At 41.0% G+C, this 20591-nt stretch overlaps 1 protein-coding gene across 1 annotated transcript in view; it reads left to right on the forward strand.

Annotated features, from left to right (window-relative positions):
• Positions 1 to 20591, forward strand: part of Fhit (fragile histidine triad diadenosine triphosphatase) — a 922623-nt gene that overhangs the window by 679163 nt on the left and 222869 nt on the right. The window lies entirely within an intron of this gene.

A 20591-nucleotide genomic window follows, 5' to 3' on the forward strand; every position in this document is an offset into this window, starting at 1 on the left:
AAAGCAGGCAATTAATTTAAAAAATTCTAAAGCCAGGCATGGTGGCGCACGCCTTTAATCCCAGCATGCGGGAGGCAGAGGCAGGTGGATCTCTGTGAGTTCAAAGCCAGCCTGGTCTACATATCAAGTTCCAGGACAGCTGGGGCTACAGGGAGACCCTGTCTCAAAAAAACAAACAAACAAACAAACAAAAATTCTAAAGTTGTATCTCCCACATGTGTTATAAGGAAGGTATATTTGTTCTCAGAGATCTTGATTTGAAAAGAGCTATTCTGACTCAGAACACTTCACAATTGAATCAAGATATAAAAAAAGTTAGTAGGTGTCACCTAAGTGAAGACAGATGGTGATTTGGGGGTAGGAGAGAACATGTGGGAAGGCCGGGTGGAAGGAAGGAGAGGTTGCTGTAGTAGAGGGATGAGACCAGAGGAGACCAAGGACTGTAAAGATAATTGGGCCAACAAAAGCCTTCTAGGTTTTCTTTATGATGTGGGACTTTGCCCCAGGTGCAGTGGAAAAGCCAGAAATGGAAGGATCAGATTCATAGGGTTTTTAAAAGATACTTTATTTATTTTAAATATTTTATTTATTATTTTATGTGTATGACTATGTTGCTTGCATATATGTAAGTGCACCCATGTGGTGCAATGCCCACAGAGGTCAGAAGAGGGCCTAGGGTTCCCCTGGAACTGGAGTTACAGATGGTTTTGAGCTGGGTGCTGGGAATCAAACCCGGGTCCTCTGCAAGAGCAGCCAGTGCTTTGAACTGCTGAGCTAACTCTCCAGCCCCGGATTTGTGTTTTAAGACGGTCACAATTGCTGTAGAAGGAAAACATATTCAAGGGAATGTGAGTGCATAAGGAAAGATGGAGTTTAAAGAGCATGTTAGTAATGCCATCCTGGTATGCATAGGAAATACCAAAGTGAGGAACTGAGGATCCTCAGAGTGAGAGGCAGGACAGATGGGATTTCTGGTTGGGGCTCATGGAAGAGCTAGTATTCAACTGAGTGGAGTTTCTATGGTAGAAGAGTTGGGATTGCGAGAGAGAAATGAGGAGCCAACACACACGTGAGAGAGTCTAGTGATGGCCAGAGAGCATCAACATGATAAAAGCCGGGTGCTGAGGCCTGCAGATACTAGTTTCCTTTTGCTCCTCAGAGAAGTTGAGGGGTGAAGCCAAAGTCCTGCCCAGAAGAGAAGACTAGTGTGCTTGCCCTGCAGCCTACACCCAGTTACACTGGTGGTATCTATAGGCAGCTATAGGATGGGGCCAGCTGCATGGCTGACTTTCTGTCAAGATATCCAGCTGTGGCTTCACAGGGCCTGAATACTGTGGGTGTGAGACTTAACTAGTTCTGGATCTGGGAGGGAATGGACCTACAGAAAATCACTAAGTGGCTCAGCTTTGAGGCCAGTCACCCTTGAGAACAGGCATTCTTCATGGTTTCCATCAAAGGGTAGGTGAGAATGTATATCCCATCCCATAAACTCACCGGAGTTCATGGTTTATTGCAGTGGGCAACAGGGACATTTCCAAACCAAGCATGTCATGCACCCTGGGTGGATGATGACCCCAGCTGCTCAGATGTTCCCACTTGTTCATGAGAGATTCAGAGTTTGTAGCAATGATCCTCTCGATGCCTTGGATTCAGCAGCCCTAGGATTCAGAAAGTTCCACTTTGAGTTTGTGGAGCCTCTTAAATACTCCACCATGTGAATCTGAAGTTCTAGAGTACTTTCCTTTAGTTGGGTGTGATGGCTCACGCCTTTAATCCCAGCACTTGGGAGGCAGAGGCAGGTGGATCTCTGTGAGTTCAAGGCCAGCCTGGTCTACATAGTGAGTTCCAGGACAGCTGCAGCTACAGGGAGACCCTGTCTCAAAAAGACCAAAAAAAATAATAATAATAATGGCTAACTTTAGTAAGCCACAAACCTGGCACTAAGCAACATGGGTATTTCTGAGTGCCCATTTTGCTAGAGCGCCAGGCCCATCTTGGTACATGGTACACGGTTTACACAATGACAGCATGTCACCTGTGCAGTGCTAAAACAGAGACCAAGTAGCACACAGAATAGTCCACAAGACTAACATGCAAGAGAGTGTGGCGTATCTTAGCAAGGCCTACCTGAAGGGATCCACCATTATGACTTAGAGACTGGCCGAATCGTGGGAATGCGAAAGAGTCAGAAATTCACACCAGATCCATTATTGATCATGTTCGCTGCCATTTAATGTGTTGTGACATTTAACATGTAGGAGAGGCATGTCCCTTGCAGGGCAGGGCTTTAACATGTCCCTTGTGACAATGCATTTCCTCTCTACAGTGAACCTTGAAATAACCACAGTCATGCCCATATTGCAGAGGAGGAAACTGAACTTTAAGGAACTTACAGGTGGTGAACCCAGTTGTGGATCTAGTCTGCTTGAACTCACAACTGACCAAGACTTCGTCTAAGATCCACAGGAATGAGTGCATCTCTCTAGATTGCTAACTGCTAATGGAAGGTCAGCAATGAAATAATTTATACAGCAGTCCATCCATTGGTTTCATGGACCCAAATCACCTCTTAAACCAGTATCCTTCAATCAGAGCTCCTGTGTCTTGTGTCCCCAAATATAATGGAACCCTCATTATAAAAAAAAACATTCCTAGCAAAGATAATAACAGTGGTGCCTCAGTCCTATGTGTGTTCACATTTTTAAGAAAAAAATTTCTTGCACTTATCAAAGCACCTGCTATCCAAAGATTCCCTATTCCCTGTAATATTTTTTTTAATCTTGTAAAACTGACTGCTTTCAAATAGAACTCAGAATGCTGAAGATGGAAATTCATTTCCTTGAACTTTATTTAACTAGGCCACAGAATCATTCTGAGAGAATAATTTAAATTAATATGCGGCATTACAGTATTGAAGGGAAAGAAATTTCCCCCTAATTCCCAATTTCAGAGGTTCTTGAGACCCCTGTTCGGAGCTCTGACCCCACCATTGTGCTCTGCAGAGCTGCTGACAAGCCATACATTCCATGAAGCCACACTGTTAGGCTCTGGGGTTCTGAGGACTCTCAGAGAGGAAGATTTGATTTGATTTTTTTTTTCCCCCTTCCCTGTTCAGTCAGCTGGTTCACCAATGAACCCTGTAAAAAGTCTGGAAGAAAGAAAGAAATGAAAAGCTAGATCAGAAAGCACAGGCTCTTGAATCCCAAGCTGGGTGAGTGCCGGATGAGACAGCTTGTCTGAAAATTTAGGAGTCCCCGAGAAGAACAATAACCAAAATGAACGAACGGCAGGATGAGCGGCAGAAGGGGAAATTCGAACATATGCTGCTCGTTTGAAAGGAGTTTCATTAAAAATCTTTTCCATTGCACCCTAAACAATCTGTCCTTGCCAGATAACACATTGGATACCAAAAGGCTGTTCCCTCCCCTTGCTCTTAGATGTAAGCCAACCCTTTAAAAATCAGAACACAGCTGCTCGTGACAAAATAAATTTGTCAGCTTGTCTTTGAAGGTAAAATAACGCAGGGGAGCGACCGCTTCATGCCGCTTACTGACAGCAATGAGCTGGTTGTTTGTATGCAGTCAACACCAGTCAATAAACATCTGTTGGAACGAGCGAGCGTGGTGGCTCTTTACGATGCATTATTGCTCATTAGGAATTGGCTTTGTCGTCAAGGGAAAGGAAAAAAAAAACCACATGTAATTAAAGAATAGTATCTTGTGCGCTCATATTTTCCACCCTTAAAGACCTAAATTCTTTTAAAGCCATTATTTACAGTACATTTGTCCATATTTAAATGTAACTAGTGCTCCTTGAAAAGCCCATATGTTCATAAACACCATCTCCCAGAGGTAAATGTGGCCGAGTGGCAGTATTAGCTGAGGATTGCAGTTAAATCGAAATATACAAGACTTAGAGCCAGTTAAGAGATGTTTAGTATCCAGTAAAATAGCAGTCATGTTCAGGCTGAGGGTGAAAAGGAAATGTAGTTTTCTAAAAGAGATATGCATTTTGAAAGGCATTCTTAAGGCATGGTTTTATCAAGGGCAGTATAGCTGAAATTCTCAAGGCCAATTAATTTGAATGATCCTTTTCTTGGGTGTATTATAGATCATTTGAGTGGTATCTACAATACATTTTGCTATTTTACTTTCCAGAAAACATCTCATTTTTAAGGGGCTGCTGGAAATACAGGTGTGGATGATAAAGCAGTACTAATGGGAGTCACCCCCCAAGCACTGTGAATTTCCTGCTGAGGGAAATGTCCTTAGGTGAACTTAACAAAATGCATTTAGTATCCTCAAGTATCCAAATAAGGCATAAAGTAGTTGGTAATAGCCTCAAATTATTCAAAGCACAGTAACTGTTCCATCAGTTTAACGTTTATTTAACCAGTGCTTTGGTGAATGGAAAAGCAAGCAATCACTTCGGAGGGAGCAGAACGGAACACAGGGTAGAGTGAAACTCAGCGTTAGGATGAAGGAAACATTGATATTTACCTTTCTATGCAGTGCAAACCAGAGTCAACGAATATCAGATGCTCTCTGGGGGGCTATTTTGTTTGAAAACCGCAGTTAAGGAATTTAACTTATGGACTGTCATCACATACTTTTTAAAAATCTGAAGCTATTACTTGGAATGTGATTAATTTTTAAATCTGAGGGCCAGCAAGATGAGATGGCTCAGTGAGTAAAGGTGCTTGTTACCCTCGTCTGGTAACCTGAATTCAAACCCTGGAAGCCACACAAAGGAGGAAGCAGAGAACCAACGTCTTGACATTGCTCTCTGACCTCCACACAGACACACACCGTGGCACACATGTCCATCCACCCACATCATGTACACGCACACAGTAACAATGCTTTAATTTGAATAAGCGAATGGAACTTTCAACAGAAGTATTGTTAGACATTCTTGGGTAATATAACAAATGAATAGAGGTCAGTCCCTTCCAGTTTAGAAGCAGAAGACTTCCATTGTGATATACAAAAAAAAGGAACTACACGGAAAACAATGCCTCTTTCTTGTACATTCACAGCTACCTCGGCATCTTAAAAGGCTCTGAGAAATCTCATGCTAATAAATATGCACCTTTCACTTTAACCCCAGCATCTCTCAAACTCACTTGACCTTAGCCCTTTGCTTCAGCACGTGTTTTAGCCTCAAGCAGCATGAGTATTATGGAAATACCCTTGGGCGACTGCCGACCTACAGTGGTAACCTCTAGGCTTGTGTAGCTAATGCGTTTCGTGGGGAGAAATGGATCAAAAGTGCTGAGGCACTGTTTTGGAGATCCCTCAGGAAGTCAGAGACCTTTGATAGGAAACCACAGAGCTACTGCTGGGGTGCCCTGAGAGTGGCTAGTAATTGATCTTTGAAATCTCAAAATGGAAGCTTGCTTCTTCATAGAATAGCTTCCAAGGAAAAAGAGGGAGTTTGATAAAGTGAAGACCTACCCAGGAACCAGACGGGGAGCCATGTAAACATTAAGCAGGTCAGGAGTTTTGGGCCTATTTAAAACATGCTTTGGATTTATAACAGTAGACTACAGTATTAGTTATTTAGTGGAACAAGACCTATCTTTGAAGGCACAACTGGATCCTGAGCTTTCCCTTCTCTTTCTCCTTTTTATGGATTTGTTGTTGTTAATCTTATCAACTTGATTCGATTTTAAAAATGCCTGGATTACTAAGCACACTTCTGGAGTGTCTACAAGGGTGTGTACAAGGACAGATAAATCATGAGAATTCTGAACTAAGCTATGTATTAATCCCTTGATAGATTCAAAATACGGTGGCATTATTTTGAGGTGGTAAAAGGTACGAGGTAGGGCCTAGCTGGAGGAAGTTGGTCATAGGGGTGTGTCCTTGGAGACTGCATCGTTCACTGGTCCCTTTCTGGATCTCCTTTTCTCTGCGCTCTAGCCAGCATAATGTGAGCTGCTCGGTTCCATAATGCCTTGCCTGTCATGATGAACTGATAGCTCTGAAATCATGACCCAAAATGTTGTTTATGGTGGGTGTTTTGTCACAGCAACACACACAGACACACACAGACACACACAGACACACACACACACAAATACAGTAACCTGCTTTGAATCCATAGTATTTTTAAAATAAACTTGAGCTTTGCCTGCATGTACGTAAGTTCACTGATGTCATGTAACGCCCATGGAGGCCAGAAGAGTACATAGGATCCTCTGGAACTGGAGTTACTGACAGTTGTTAGCCACCAAGTGTGTGTTGGGAACTAAACCCAGGTCTTCTGCTTTTAGTAGCCAGTGCTCTTAATCCCTGAGTCATCTCTCCAGCCCTACTTAGCTTCCTTCTGAGCAAGTCTTTAATTTATCGACACTCCTCACCCCCAGGTTTGGATTGAAACTGTGATCTAATCTCCTGCAGCTGACAGTCCTTCATTTTTTCCCCTGAGTCATCTCTCCAGCCCTACTTCGCTTCCTTCTGAGCAAGTCTTTAATTTATCGATACTCCTCACCCCCAGGTTCATACTGCAGGATTGGATTGAAACTGTGATCTAATCTCCTGCAGCTGACAGTCCTTCATTTTTTCAGTTGAAGTCATCAGTGGCTGCAGCAGAAGCGTTTGCCTTCCTAAGCCACCCTAAGGCATGGGGCAATTTCCTTTTCGGCATCCCTCCAAATTGGTCAAGATGCAAAAAGCCCACCTACTGTGGATCCTTTAAGTATTACTACTGCTTCAGCTCTGGTATGTCGGATGAAGATGAGAAACATCACAAGGATCTCATGAGACACAGAGTCATGAATGCTGCTGTCGTCCTGACAGTTTGTTCTTTCTTCTTCATTACTTTCTTTTTAGTCTTTATCATTTTAATACTTCATATATTTTTACTTTATGCGCACCAGTGTTTTGCCTGCATGTGTATAAGTGCACCATATGCATGCAATGCCCTCAGAGGCCAGAAGAGAGCATTGGATCCCCTGGAACTGATGCTTGTTAGCCGTCATATGGCTGCTGGGAATCTAACCCAGGTCCTCTGCGAAAACAGTCAGTACTCTTAACTACTGAGCCATCTCTCTAGCCTCTCTCTTTGTAATGCTAAAGCACTTTGTTTTTCCTTTTCTCTACGTAACCGTTTCTTAGTCTTCTCCCTTCCTTTTTCCTTTCTCCTCTCCTTCACTGATAGTTTTCATTCAGTCTTTCCTGTCTCTAAAGTTAATGATTACCTCTAAAGTCCATACAGCATTTACAGCATCCCTTAAATGTATAAGGGTTGTCCTGCACACCTGGACATGGAAATACATTTGGGAGAAACCTGCTTCTCAGTGAGTATCTTTGCCCTGTTTCCATCAGTGATATTAATGTATTTTGGAATTTTATCCGACTTCTGTTAGGTTTGTTAATCTATGTTATTGTTTTGATAAAGGGACTTAAGTTCTTATATAATATTTCGATCCAGGAGAGCCGGGTGGGTTGTGTAGGTTTTGTCCTACCTGTAGGTCACATCCTGCCTGCAGGTTCCTGGACAGAATGGGAGTGGGGATGAAATCCAGTCCAGGTTTCCATTCAAGGGGTGAGTTTGAGGGCCAAGGAAAGGACATTTTTTTTCTCCTGAGAGCTGTGGAACTTATGTTTCTGTTGCTGTATAAAATACCATGACCAAAAGCAACTTCAGGAAGAAAGGGCTTCTTTGAGCTAACTGTTCTGGAGTGGTAGATTCCATAATGACAGGGAAGCCATGGTAACCAGAACAGGAAGTTAGATGATGACATTTTCATCTGCACACAGGAAGCAGAGAGAGAGAGAGGACAGGAAGTTAGGCAAGGCTATAAACCCTCAAAACCCACCCCCAAGAATCTACTTCTTCCAGCAAGGTTCTGCCTCTTAAAGGATCAATAACCTCCCCAAACAGTACCAGCAGCTGAGGGCCCTGTGTTCAAATACATGAGCCTCTGGGGACATTTCTCATTCAAACCATCACAAGAGCCATCTGCTGAGCTCTGCTCAAGAGGAGCCAGGGTACTAGAGTGATGTCTGTCCATATACCTCTACTTCTCATGAGGAGTGCTCATAGGCACTCAGCAGTGAAGCACTTTTTCTGCAAGTTCCATACTTCTCTTCTTCAAACACCTGTCCCTGTGACAGTGTTTCCCAAGAGGAGCTCAGAGCAGTTCAGCAGTCTCGACTGCAGGTTCTTTGGATGGTCCGCTCTTCCATCTAGAAGGGCCTCTTGAGCACTGCCAAATGCAATTTAAAATATTTATAATTAATTTCAAATATCAGTTTTAATCTAAATTCAGTTTTAATCTTTGGAATATAGCAGACTGGAAGTTGGGTTTATTTAGTCCTCTTTGAGAAATCCTCTTGAAGGGTCATATCAAGTGCTGATTTTTTTCTTATAAACGTAAATCTAGAGGCTGGGGACATGGCTCAGTGGTTAAGAGCACTGACTACTCTTGCAAAGGTTCCAGGTTCGAATCCCAGCACCTACATGGCAGCTATAATAACTATCTGTAACTCTGGTTCCAGGGGCTCCAACATCTTCTGACCTCCACGGGCATTGCACAACACTGGTGTACCTACATGCATTCACATGATACACTCATACACATAAAATAAAAATAATAAGATATTAAAAAATGTAAACTTAATTAGTAGGTAAGAAGTGGCAAGGTTTGACCCCCATTTGTGTTGAGGGTTACAGGAAGTTGGTCACTAGAGAATGTGATAATGTAAACTCTTGGACCATGTAATACCATAAAGAGATACTACTTTCTAGCTATAAGAAAACACAATGTGGCAAAGGACAAGATAACCCAAGTTGAACAAATAAAAAATGACCTGTCATGCACAAGTCCCAAGCCCAAGCTCAAACCAGACAAAATTCCAGCATAGACTTGGGGATCTGCATAGAAATACCAACCCAGCCTGAGGAACTGTTGGCAAAGGATGGGTGCTGGGAAGGGGAGAGTCAGTCTCATTTAAGGGTGAGATTCTTGGTACACTGACCAGGCTTCATTGGGTGAACCCCACACCAAAGGCATTTGGGAACACAAACATGAATCAGTAGGCCTTTATATACTTATATGTATATATGTACATGCATTTTATATACATATATATACACATATATACATGAAATTGGGTGAGGGATAGTAAGGGGGAGTGCAAATAGTGGAGGAGATCTAATTATGATCTCTCAAAATATATGAAATTTGCAAAAATTCAATAAAAATTATAAAAAATAAAGAAAGAAAAGGTACCCCCAAATCTTGTCTCCTAAATATTTTTTTCTTGAAGTAAATGCATGAAGCAAGATTTGGTATTTAGCATATGATTTAGTATATGACTTTATATATACAATTTTATATACTATATATTCTCACATATATGCATGGATGTCAAATATATCCCTCTAATGGAGCCTATGTTTCCTCTACACATAGAAGCCTATATATACACTTTGACTTATCTCTGTTCTTCTAGACAATTTAAAAGCTTCCAAATTTAGGAGACAATGTTTCAATAAAGTGCATGCTATGGATTTTTGTTATACTGTAAGCATTATGTGGCAAACTGTGTTATCTATTTGTCTTTAAACTCTCATATGATTACAGTTGAAGATCACAGGCTTTTAAACACATATACATAGAGAGAGAAAAACAGAGAGAGAGAGAGAGAGAGAGAGTTTTCCCTGAATAGGAGTTGTTGCTATGATGATTTTTATCCTAATGTTAATTTGATTTATGGAATTGAAGTTGAAGGTCCTTCTTTTCAAATTCACGGCCTAGTAGGTGTCATGCTGAATATAAGATGCTGAACCTATAGGTATCAACATTGGTGGCATGGCACTGATTTATATAACAAATACATACAAATATATGTAATGTCTAAAAAGTAATAACATTGCCTGATTACGCAACCTGCTTTTTTCTACTTATGCACTTTAGAATTAAGCTTCATGTTCAGCATCATGAAATTAATATTATAAACACTTCAGAATTCTACACTGATGATATTAATTCTTTAACTGGGAAGAGATTGGGATGTATGTCTTTCCTTCTTATTTCCAAAATATTCGGTCTTGGAGCACGGCTCATGCTCAATTATCTTTGGTAATTCATTTTGTAGGATTTATTGGGGCATATTTTTAAAAGTTTATGCATAGCCACAACAGAGTTTTATGCTGATAACACTGCTCACCCACCCACACATGCAAAACCCTAATAAGTAGTTTGTCTTCTAGGTGGAGTATAAACACCTTTATTTTATTATACCATCTGAAAACTTATTAACCGTCTCATCATACGAGGTAAAGGAAGTAAAAGTATTTTATCAATTGATATGTATCATATAAAAGTTATGGATTAATGGATGACAAATCCTGGCCAGTACAGCCTGTTGTTCATGGCGTGTCACAGTATAAGCACACCTGTCATGTGGTACCTGAACTACATGGAGATTTCAAACCTTCCTTTCGTATCTCTATGCAAAGGGAATCTTTAGTGTCTAAAACAAATTTTGTGTCGTGTGCTCAGCTTTTATCCTGATTAGCACACAGACAACTAGTAGAGAAATCAACCAAAACAAATTACCATAGGTCACCTTACTTCTAGGTCGCTTTTTTTTTTTTTTCCCACGAGCATTCCATGCAAATCTTGGCACTGGATGAATTAAAAATCTTAGTTGGTTGACCATGTTTATTCCCTTTTTAACCAGCTGTGCTTCTATTGTATGAAAACAGCTTTACGGGGTTTGTTGCCAACAGTCAGCAAACTATTATGATGAAAAATGTGACTTTATAGTGACATACATCTGCTTACCAGTTCACATCCAACTTCTTGAATTGTGTTTGCTCCGTTTGCTCCCTGTGTCCCCATGTCAGCTTTAATCGTTGATATATTCAGAAACTATTTTAAAAGTGAACTATATCCTCAATTTATAGTTTATGTTTTTGAAAGACAATTAATGTTAGAGACAGACAGAGCTGTCTTTGGATCTGGAATTCTACCATTTATTCACTGAATAATCTTTGTAAAAGGGCTTCATTTTTCCAAACCTAGGTTACTTAAATTTCAGAAATAAATGAGACTATAAATTGACATTCATGATGTCAAACCTGGATACTCAAAAGCTGGGAGGTGCTCAGTGAAGGCCATTTTTTCCTACCTTTAAAAATGACATTTGACTATGAATTCTGTGATTCCCCCTCTCCACTTGCTTCCATCTTTTTTCATACCTGGTATGACCAAAAAAAAAAAAAAAAAAACCAACCAAAAAGATAAAGATAACCAACTTAGGAAACTAACTGCACTAGTATTTAACCCATATGGGATTCAGACTTGAACCCAATTTGACTTGGTCTCAAATTTAAAACCAGAAAGCAGGGCTGGAGAAATGGCTCTATGGTCAAGAGCACTGGCTGCTCTTACAGAGGACCTGGGTTTGGTCCCCAGCACCCACATGGCAGTTAACAACCATCCATAACTCTTCTGACCTCCATGGGCATTGCATGACGTGGGTGCATTTACATGCATGCAGACAATATATTCATACATATGAAATAAAAATAACAATAAACAAAATTTTTAAAACCAGAAAGCAGTCAACACAAACAGTGCTTTTCTTTTCTTGTAATCTCGGGCTTAGTACAGAAAAATGATGGGTCACATTGAGTCCCATGCAGAATGCAATAATAATGCATGTTAGTTAGAAATGGGTAGACGTGTATCTTTCGTTCTTTCCTTCTTTATGACCATGTGCCCACATATCATGTTTGTGACATTCTTGAACCACGAATGTCAATGTGGAAAATTGCTTTAGGTTGAAATTTAATAGTTAAATCTTAAAAGTAAAATGAATTTGTACTGAGATAATAGTTACTATTTTCTACCTATTTCCTTCCAAACTTTGAGAGATGTTCACATTTAAATATCTCTCTCTCTCTCTCTCTCTCTCTCTCTCTCTCTTTTTTTTTTTTTTTTTTGGTCTTTTTGAGACAGGGTCTCCCTGTAGTCCCAGCTGGCCTGAAACTCACTATGTAGACCAGACTGGCCTCAAACTCACAGATACCCAACTGCCTCTGCCTCCCAAGTGTTGGGATCAAAGGTGTGTGCCACCACACCAGGTCACATTTAAATATCTGTGTAACAATGTAGGTGAAAATGGTCTATGACTTCATAGTCAACAAATCAAGTTTGAACTTGTCATTTTGGAGCTAGTTAGCCATCCTTTCTTTCACTTAGAACAATAATAGTTTCTCTCTCCCAGTAGACCCTCTGGTTACATGAATACTGTGTTTCTGTTCTAGGATTTTTTGTTTTTCAGAATTCTGATTAACACGTAGATTTAGCTAAAATAAGGTGGGTTGAAAAATAGATATTGTGCTTTTTTTTAAAAAACCTACTAAACTTTGAAGAAAAAAAACTTATGAGAACAGATAACATCAAGTGTCTTCTGAGAGCCTCAGCTATAACTGAGTATTTAAAAAAAAAAAAAAAAAAGACTGATTCCATTCCCTATTTTAATATTCCTTATAAATGATTTTGCTATGTGGGTTGGTTTTCAGAATCTTTCTGTGAATGATAAAGTCTCTGTGATTATAGATGTGGCTAGGTCTGCTGAATTAAATGTTCTGGTTTAAAGAGTCTTTTGTTTGAACATCTCTATGGTGTCAGTTTTTTAAATCAGAGGAATTCATCCAGTTTGTGTCATGATTCTGCTATGCTGAATAGGGTTGCTTCAGAAGCTGGTTGGTACATTCATTATATGCCATGCACTATGCTAAGCCTAAGAAAATTTTTAAAAGAAAGGGAGGATGGCTGGAGAAATGGCTTAGTGGTTAAGAGCACTGGCTGTTCTTGCAGAAGACCTGGATTCAAATCCCAGCACCTACATGGTGGCTAACAACCATCCGTAACTCCAGTTCCAGGGCATCCAAGCCTACTTCTGTCCTCCATGTGTACATGACACTGGTACACTTACCTACATGTATGCAATACATACATACACATAAAATAAAAACAAAGCAAACAAATTAAGAAAAAAAGAGTGTCTCTCACTCTTGGAAAGTCACACACACACACACACACACACACACACACACACACACACACAAACCAGAAAAGAAATAACAAGATTTAAGACAATATGGAGGTCATAAGAGAGATGAGATCATGAAATGAGCAGGGCATTGGTGGAATTTGGGTGCCTAATATCTAACAAGCAGTTAAACTCATTACTTGATGTAAGTATGTATCATAGTTACATGTCCATGGGCATTTTTGTCACTGGGTTTTCAGTCCTCTTTCAATAATGTCTCTCAGTTCTACCTATAAATCAACCAAACAGTAAGCTTGAAGATGAGCCCTAACAGCTAGCATGTCCTAGCACCCTTGAGTGCTCTCATTAATCATGGTGGAGTCAATTCCCAATTGAACATTGGAGAACCCGTCGGGCATCAAGTTTGGAACTCAGCCTTCACCCCTCATCACCACCACCACTTACAAACATTTTTACTTTTGCTAAGGTAATGCATCAAGAATCATTCTGGAATCTTCACATTACCTATTGGCAAGTGAATTTATTCCATACCTTGCTGTTCTACCTGACAGGATAACAGGTTTTTAGACTCTCATCTGCATCTGCAGAAAGTTCATGACCTGATCCAGGGCTCCCCTTTCCCCTAATTCCATGAAATCTGGATTGCCTTTAGGGATACATAATATAAAATAGATAGACAAAACAATTGTTAAAACCAGACTGAAGGCAATGGTCAGTGAAAAAAACAGAACTTTCTATTAGAAGGGGAGAGAAAGGCAATATATTCAAAACAAAAGAAAGAAGTAAAGTAGAAGAACATGGTGATTATTGTGTGAACTTTTCCTAGCGAGATGTGAGCAAATGTCTGCTCACCTCAGATACAGCACCAATGACAGATCAAAGGAATGCTTCCATCCAACACCAGCCTTGTGAACCACTGAACTTTTGGGGCTTACTTACAGGAGCACAAGTGACCCCTAAACAGCTACATCACCGAAAGGTCCCACCCCAACATCAATGACAGCATCCAAAAAACATCTGCATAGATAGAGTTCCCCTTCAGTTTACTTTCCACTTCCTGTGCACTCTGTAGGGCGCGCCTGAGACCATGTGCCCCAAGGCAGAATTGCACACAGATAGAAAAAGGGCCCAGGAGGGAGAGAGTGGCTGAAGCCTCACGAGAAGGTCTAATGATCACTTCCGTTTTTCCTTTTATGAGGAAGCACCAACAGTCCTGATCTTTTCAGGGTCTTGTGTAGAAGGTCGTGGGTGCTCAGATTAAGTTGGTAACAAGCATGCTATGCTGTGAGGACATGTTCCACACAGTGATTGCTAATCATGTTCTGCCTGGATTTCCATAAACCTAGCTTTCCATAGCACCCATTCTCTTTCTGATCCCCCAAACCTGAACAACATGTACTCATAGAGAAGACTCTGAAGTTAATAACCCTGCCACCTCTTCTCTCAGCTACTAAGTCGTATAGCTATGTTTTGGACCACTCTCTAGGAGACCCAAAAAGAACCTTCGCATCCAAGTTCCACCTACTGGCTTTTCTGTCAGCAATGAATGAATCGAATTGGAAGTCTAGGAATTGTCTTTGACTCTTCCTACTTTCCTGTTTTCTCAAATTTAATGTGTTGGCAAATTCTTTACATTTTTACCTTGTGATTTGTAAAAATTCATCAGTTTCTCTCATCACTACCTCTACCACCTAATCAACACTTACAGCTTCTCTCCTTCAAATCAATAAATGACCTACGTGTTTATCAATTCCTGTATTTCCATTCTTATCATGGTCCTTTTATAGTTTGTACCCCTAGAATTCTCACTGATCATGATGAAGCATAACTGTTCACTCTTCTTCAACCCCCAACATCTTTCCATCAAACCCTAAAGTGCTGCCCTTTGAAGCACAACATGGTTCACGCCCTCCCTGCCTCTGTAGACTTTCTCATACCCCTCCCTTTTCTCTAACTTGCCTCGCACGCACTAACCCTGAGGACCTTGAGCCCCTTGGACAGGCCATGCTCTTTCCCTCACCAACCTTCATATAGCCTTCATGTGCCCTATGTCAATTCTCCTGTCAGCTACTACCCTTTCTAGCATTGGCTTGCCCTTCACTTCTGATCTGAGCCTCATCTCTACAAATCTGACTTTAAGTTCAAGTCGAAACCCTTTGCCTCAGGATATCATTTAAATATTTCTTTCTTTCCATCAGAGCATTATCTCAAGTTGTGACTGAATAGTTATGACATTGATTGATGTGTGCTCTTCCATTAGACAGTGAACTTGAGTTTAGGAGCCTTTCCTGATTTTCTCAGCACTGCATTCCAGTATCAAGTGAAGGAATGGGTACATGATGAATATTTGTTGAAGAAATCAATGACTGGATAAATAAATGGGGGAATAAATAGTTGAATGAATGAATGGCTCAACATTCCTCCACTTAGAACTTAATCTCCTCTGGTGCTGCTAAATGTTTCTCATACTGAGATGAGCTTACCATCCCAAGTAATTAAGAGCATGGGTTTCCAGTAAAGACCCTCTGATAAAACATTCTACCTATAAATCACTTACTGTCCCTCAACCCCATTTTTATATCAAGTAGAAGCAATAATAATAGGCATACTCATTAAGGGATGAAATGGATTATTCCTGCTAAGTTTGTTGGTGAGGCTGGTTATTCCTAGTGACAATAAATTACATGGTAGCTGTGACAATGATTGAGAAATGTCAAAGAACTAGAGGGAATTGGGGATCTTTGGTGGTGGTGACTGCATCGCAGGACAGAGTGTGGAGCTGTCCTCGTGACGGTGTCCTCAGGCTGCTGTAATTATACATGCAAGTGGGACTGCACCACAAATGCCTCATCCATCCATCTCCTGCCAGAGGAGAGGACCCTATGGGTCACTCACAGATCCAGGTCTCCAGAAGTTGCTTCATGTTGTGGATTATAGTCTAATGACTTCAGTGACAGTCAGGACCTTGGTAGTTCTCTTCAGTGCCTCACATAATTAAAGTGACACTATGTAGAGAAAAGAAGTTGCTATTCTGAGACCTGGTGTAGAAGCTGAGTCTGGCTACTTGATGTATGTTAGTCAGCTTTCTATTGCTGTTACAAAATGTCTGAGCCATCTAACTTACAAACAAGAAAGATATGTTTTGGCTCACTGTTTTAGAGGATTTTTTTGTCCATGGCTTCTTAGTCCCATTGCCTCCTGTCCTACAAGTGACAGGAACATGAGGCAGAGGAAGCTGATTGCTTCAAAGCATCAGGGAGCAGAGAGAGGAAGGAAGAGCCTGGAGTCCAATACACATTCTAGAGCAAGTTTCCAGTCACCTAACTTCCTCCCACCAGGTCCTCCATCTTAGAGTGCCATGGGAAACCTTTCAGCTTCAAACTATAACTCTTCACACTAGAAGAATGAGTTGGAATTGTTCATCTCACTTACCAGAGCAAAGATGAGGACTGAGGAGAAGCAGGTCATAGAAGATTAGATTAGGTCCAGAAGGAATCAGAAATATATAGCAGACATCGTCTTTCTCTTTTTAAAGATTTGCTTTTAGTTTCTTTATGTGCTAGTGTGTATGTATATAAAGATTTGTATATATAAAGATTTGCTTTTTAGTTTCTTTATGTGTTAGTGTGTATGTATATGTGAGTGTAAGCCACCTGTACGTGGATGCCTGCAGAGGCCAGAGGAAGGCTTTGGCTCCCCTGGAGCTGGAGTTACAAGTGAGCTGCCTGCTATGGGTGGTAAGGGACCAAACACAGAAGAACAAGAAGTGCTCCTAACTGCTGAGCCAGCTCTCTAGCCCGTTCTTATTATTTTCTGTGTAAATGTACATGTATGTGTGTGAGCATGATGCATGTAGTGTATATACGTGTATGCAGAGTGGTAGGGAGGATACGTGCACCTGCTCGCAAGTGGAGACCAGAGGAGGACGTTCTCTATTACTTTAGTTTTGCCCTCTTTATTCTTTGAGACAGGATCTCTCACTGAAGCTGGAGGCAGCTGACCGGCAAGCTCAGGGATCCTCGCTGACCCTCCTCCTACAGCTCTAGACTTGTAGACACATGTGTGACCATGACCAACATTTCACTTTTTACATGGGTGTTGGGATCTGAACTCAGGTCCTCATACTTGGGTGGGAAGTGCTGGCACCCACCGATTCATCTCTCCAGCCCTAGCAGACATTTCCTACTCCATATTTCGCACCAATGCCAAACATCGTTTTCCCACAAAGGCATTTTTTTTTAACCTGTCCACATCAGGCTTCCCGGTACATGTCACTAGGTACTAGCAGCTACAGAATGGTGTTGACAGTCACGAACTTATTTGCTATTCCTTATTTGTATACCTCCTCTCACACATGAATATTTAGCTACCGTGCTCCATTAAATTTTATCTTCCTTAGTCAAAAAGAAATCTGAAGGATGGAGTGTTCTCTTCAAAAGAGAATCACCCGTTCATGCCATGGCCTGTCCATCAGATTCCACTATAGGATGATCAACTTGGTGATTCTTTATTGTCTGCTTAAAGGGACCATGTATCTGTTGATTCTAAAACCCATTAAAAGAATCACTGACTGTACCTGCTGCTTCATATTGTGCACTGATCATTTTCTGAGTTAGATGCATTCATAGGAAACTGTTGCTGCAAGTACTGCACAAATAATGGATTGCACATGGTCCAGACATATGCTTATTTTGCCATGATTTTTAGGGATGGGCCACTTTTCAGGGTCAGTACATATTCCAGCCACACATGAACTTTCTTGAAAACAGTTTGTATGTGGGTACCTGTGTTAGGTATCTAATTTGAGATCTTGTGATCTATGACCATTTTTCAGTGGAAACAATTATATATACCTCCAATGTACACAGACACACCTCACATCCCCAGATACTTGTAAATGCATGCAAACACATTCAAGGACAAATTTCTGAAAGCAACAGGGCTGGTGTTTCAGAAGTTTAATATTCTGCTCATTCTAATTTTATTCAGATGTCTAGGAAATAATTGCTTATTGAGTATAAAATGCCTCATGTTTCATGATCTATATCCAGGAGACAACCGTGAACATATTCAAGCTCCAAGGTGCTCACATTAGTAACTGAGAGCTTCCCTGAGAGTGGTGTTTGGTGTCCCATCAAGGGAGGTTTTAGATCTTGGTAAGTAATTGCTTTGAACCTCTGCATCACAGTTGAGAAGGACTCAACTGCCAACGAGACAGACTTTTTTTTTCCTCTCTGTCTCTTGTACAGTTATAGCTAGTAGATTTTCTTTTAAGAAGGACCTTACTACATCCATCATCACCATCTAAAGGATAGAATTCAGTCTTTGAGGCTCGCTTACCCTGTGCTGGGCACCGAGCTGGCATGTGCATCTGTTCACTGAGTAGTCTCTACTGACTCTACCAGTTTGACAGTGTGGACATAGCAAAGTACCACAGACTGGGTGGCAGAAGCAATATAATTTTATTTTCCTGTAGTTCAGGGGGCTAAGACCGAAGGATCAAGTTGTCAGAGGGGCTGTTTCTCTCAAGGGCCCCTCGTTGCCTGGTATATGACCACCTTCTGCTGTGTCTTCATGTGGACTTTTCTCTGTGTACAAAAGTCCCTGGCATCTCTTTATGTACCCAAATTCTCTCTCCTTTTAAGGACTCCAGATTAGAGTCTCTTCAAGCAGTTACATTTTCCTTAACTGCCTCTCTAAAGGCTGTATTTCTAAACAAAGTCAGATTCAGAGGTGTTGGGGGTTGGGGCTGGGGACACAGCTCAGCTTATAAAATGGAATGCCTACTATGTACCTCAGCTGCTGTGCTAGTCCCCATGGGCAAGAGAGAAGACAGGCAGGGTTCTCTATTTTCTGCAGCTCAGATTATTTTGATAGACAGCAGTGGACAAAAGCAGCACTTAATGTCCAATTAAGATTAGTTCTATAAATTAGAGAGGATTTAACTTGAGGGTTACAAGATCTGTGTGCAACTTAAAAAGAGGTACTTAAGAGGAAAATGCAAGCATAATAGTGACTTTTTAAAGACAGCATCACTTATTGAGTGCTTCCTGTATGCCCAGGATCATTCTCAACTCTATGCACATTTATTTCACTTAGTATTCAAAAGGATAAAGGTGGATAGTGCTGTTATTCCCGTTTTACAGATTTTGAAACCAAGGCACAGTTCTTACTGGGTTCCTATCTTTAATCACACAACCAGGAAGTCAATTTGACTTCAGAATTGGAACTCTTAACCAGTAGGTGAGGTAAGAAGAGATTGATGACTAAAATGGGCATAATACATGTAAGAAAGCTCATTGATTGTTCCAGGAATGGACAGTAGGCAAGGGGTAGAGAGAACAGTGGTGCTGGAAGAGTTTCAGGGTTAGACCTTAATGGCCTTTAAAGCATGTTTTCCAGTTTTATCCTTCATTCCAAGAAATCAAGATCCCACTGGAGCGTGGTGCTTAAGACTATAGCAAGTTCTAGGCTCCGTTCGTTAAAAGTTAGGGCAATTGCTCTGTGGAAAATTGATCGTGAGAATATAAGGGCCAGCTAGGAGGAAATTGCCCTCAGCAAGTTCAGAGTCCGGGTGGAAGATATGAAGATGAGTTGAGGCCACCTGTATTTCATAGTAAAATCCCTAAGACTTGGGAATGGGGCAATATAATTTTTAGCAGGTGGGGTTGAGATTCCTCCTTGTTATTTACATAGCGGTATCAAGTAGATACTTTGAAATCTGAGTCTGATGATCAGGAGAGAAATCCAAGTTGAGAACAGAAAAGGGTTTGCCACCAGCAAACTGATGATATTCAAGGCCATGGTACTGAATAGACCAGGTCGACAAAATGTACTGCTAGAGATGCAGACCCAGGTTGTAAGGTTCACCAGCATTGAAAACTGGGCAGAAGGTAAGCCAGCAAAGGAGAATCCAGAGAGAAAGACTTGTGTTGGGAAAGAAAGCCATCGTGGGAGACAAGTGGAAAGATGGAGTGTTTTAGAAGGAGGCTTAGTTGTGGTACATGCTGTTGGTCAGAGTGCTACTAATAGATTTGGCAACATGGTGGATACTGATGATCTTGATATGTGACTTCACAGAAGCCCCTGTTGTTACTCCTGTGTTACATATGTGAGGACTGACACTCAGTGATGAGTTTCTAGTCATGATCAAACAGCTTGTCTGTAGCCCAGCTCAGGTTTCAGAACTGAAGCTGACCACCTGAAGGTCTGAATTGCTTCTTCTGTCTCTTCATGTAGCACATGACACTGTTGCTCCTGTTTTAGTTTCTTTTACTTGAGTTTTTATATATTAATTATAGACAATAATGACTTTCATGATATTTTCATACATGTTCATGATTTCATCTTATTCTTTGCTCATTTCCATTTCTTGTGTCCCTGCCTCTCCCGCTGATCCCTCTCCCTCTTCCAGCTGGTCACCCTTTTCCTTTTATGTCTTTCTTCTATTTCCTTTTCCTTCCACCTTCCTTCTTTCCTTCCTTCCTTCCTTCCTTCCTTCCTTCCTTCCTTCCTTCCTTCCTTCCTTCCTTCCTTCCTTCCTTCCTTCCT

The sequence above is a fragment of the Nannospalax galili genome, unplaced genomic scaffold, assembly GCF_000622305.1.
Source record: "Nannospalax galili isolate Female #2095 unplaced genomic scaffold, S.galili_v1.0 scaffold91, whole genome shotgun sequence".
Classification (NCBI taxonomy): domain Eukaryota; kingdom Metazoa; phylum Chordata; class Mammalia; order Rodentia; family Spalacidae; genus Nannospalax; species Nannospalax galili.